Consider the following 2500-nt stretch of genomic DNA (forward strand, 5'->3'; position numbering starts at 1 on the left):
GCCGGCGAGAGCCCGGGCTGCGGAAGCCGGCGAGATCCCTGGCTGTTCTTCTCTTCCATCCATCCGTCCGTTATTTCATTTGCTGTCTGTATGTACGGAGCCCGGGCCGCGGAAGCCGGAGGGAGCCCGGGCTGCGGAAGCCGGCGAGAGCCCGGGCTGTTCTTCTTTTTTTTTTTCCCTTTCATTTATTTCCCCCCACCAGGGTGCGCCGACGAGGGGAGACCTCCTCCCCGCCGCCGCCGTACCGGACACATCGCAAATTCACAACGGTGGATTATTATTATTATTATTATTTTTTTTTTTTACGCGGCCAGCAGGGGGCGCCGCGCGCGCGGACTGGCGCTCGTGAACACTGCATTTAAATCGGTGGTGTGTTTTTGTCTTTTGCCTGGTTTTTTTTAATCTCAATCGTGTATTACCTCGGCTGGCCAGCGGGGGGCGCCGCGGCGGGGACACGGGCGGACCGGGTACATTTCATCTGTTTGGGGCGAGTGCTTTTTTGAAATTTTTTTTTATCTTTTAGTCTCGTTCCGTTCTTCCCTTCAACTGGCCTGCGGGGGGCGCCGTGCGCGCGGACCGGCGTCCACCCCTGGCCGCTCCGGGACTTTGCATTCAAATGGGTGGGGTGTTTTTCATTTTTTTGCCCTTTTTTTTTCCACTCCCCCCCTCTCAATCGTGTATTACCTCGGCTGGCCAGCGGGGGGCGCCGCGGCGGGGACACGGGCGGACCGGGTACATTTCATCTGTTTGGGGCGAGTGCTTTTTTGAAATTTTTTTTTATCTTTAAGTCTCGTTCCGTTCTTCCCTTCAACTGGCCTGCGGGGGGCGCCGTGCGCGCGGACCGGCGTCCACCCCTGGCCGCTCCGGGACTTTGCATTCAAACGGGTGGGGTGTTTTTCATTTTTTGCCCCTGTTTTTCACTCCCCCCCTCTCAATCGTGTATTACCTCGGCTGGCCAGCGGGGGGCGCCGCGGCGGGGACACGGGGGAGGGTTCATCCGGGCGGACCGGGTACCTTTCGTCTGTTTGGGGCGAGTGCTTTTTTGAAATTTTTTTCATTTTATTTTTGTCCTCCCTTCGACCGGCCAGCGGGGGGCGCCGCGCGCGCGGACCGTCGGGGCCCGGGGCCCTGCGTCCCACTTACTTTCGCCCGACGGGAACCTTTTCTTTTGTTTTTATCCGAGAGGACACACGGAATCTGCACCCCCCGCAGTGGCGTCAGGCGGCCACCGGGGGGCGCCGCGGCGGGGATCGGGGGGGGTCGCCCGGGAGCCGCCTGCCCGTCCGCTGGGCCAAGGGGGCCGGGGCGGGTCACGCGCCGCCGTCCCCCCCCGATCGTCTCGCTCCGAGCCGCCTCTGGCCACCGGGGGGCGCCGTCGGGTGGCGCGGGGGCGCCCCCGCCGCCCGCCGCCTCCCCCCGCACGCGTCGGGCCTCCCCCCGGGCCCCCGCGGGCCGGGGGACGCGGCCGGCGAGCGTCGGACTCCAGCGCGGAAGTGTCGCGGATGAGTGCGGACCGGGGCGCCCGCGGCCCAGCGGCACTTCCAGGGGCTCGGGGAGGAGATGGTTGAAGCCTGGGTGAAGCGCGCCCTCGGCCGTCCGTGTCGCTACCCGCCGGAGAACACCTCCGCCGGATCAGTAGGTACCAACGAGGCGAGCGAGAGAGCCGGGACTCTGTCCGGGGCCGAAAAGCCTGTTTCCCTGGAGCTTTTGCGAAAGGACCCGTGACAGAAGATGCGCGGAGCTCAGAGATCAGCATGGGCAGGGCCTTCTTGCATCCGATTTTGCCCAGGCAGGGCTCCAGGAACCGGGTTACAAAAAGCAAAAAGCCCTGGAGCTCAAACGAAAGGTTTAGTGACAAGATAGCCGTGGAGCTCCGATAACAGCATGGCAGGACCAGGATGGGGCCTATAAAGGGTCCACGGCGGGCATCCGTTGGAGCCCGACGTACGGGCCGGGCACGTCTCCTTCTCCCCCCGGAGGCAGCGCCCCCCGGCGGGCCAAATCGGGTACTGCAATTTGTGGAAGTTTCGCAGATGAGTGCGGACCGGGGCGCCCGCGGCCCAGCTGCACTTCCAGGGGCTCGGGGAGGAGACGGTTGAAGCCTGGGTGAAGCGCGCCCTCGGCCGTCCGTGTCGCTACCCGCCGGAGAACACCTCCGCCGGATCAGTAGGTACCAACGAGGCGAGCGAGAGAGCCGGGACTCTGTCAGGGGCCGAAAAGCCCGTTTCCCTGGAGCTCCTGCGAAAGGACCCGTGGCAGAGCAGGCACGGAGCTCGGAGAGCAGCAGGGCCGGAGCTCGGAGAGCAGCAGGGCCAGGGCTCCCTCCCTTCCATAGGCTGCCCAGGCAGGGCTCCAGGAGCCCGGTACCAGCTCTCCCCGTCCGACAGCCTCCTCTCTGGAAGCGGAGAGCGGACGCAGTCGGGCTCCCGGACCGGGGCCCTGGGAGAGGGTTTGGGAGAGCCCTGCCGGGAGCCACCGGGACGGGCCCGTGCGGACGGGT

Source organism: Pseudophryne corroboree, unplaced genomic scaffold (assembly GCF_028390025.1).
Source record: "Pseudophryne corroboree isolate aPseCor3 unplaced genomic scaffold, aPseCor3.hap2 scaffold_2483, whole genome shotgun sequence".
Lineage (NCBI taxonomy): Eukaryota > Metazoa > Chordata > Amphibia > Anura > Myobatrachidae > Pseudophryne > Pseudophryne corroboree.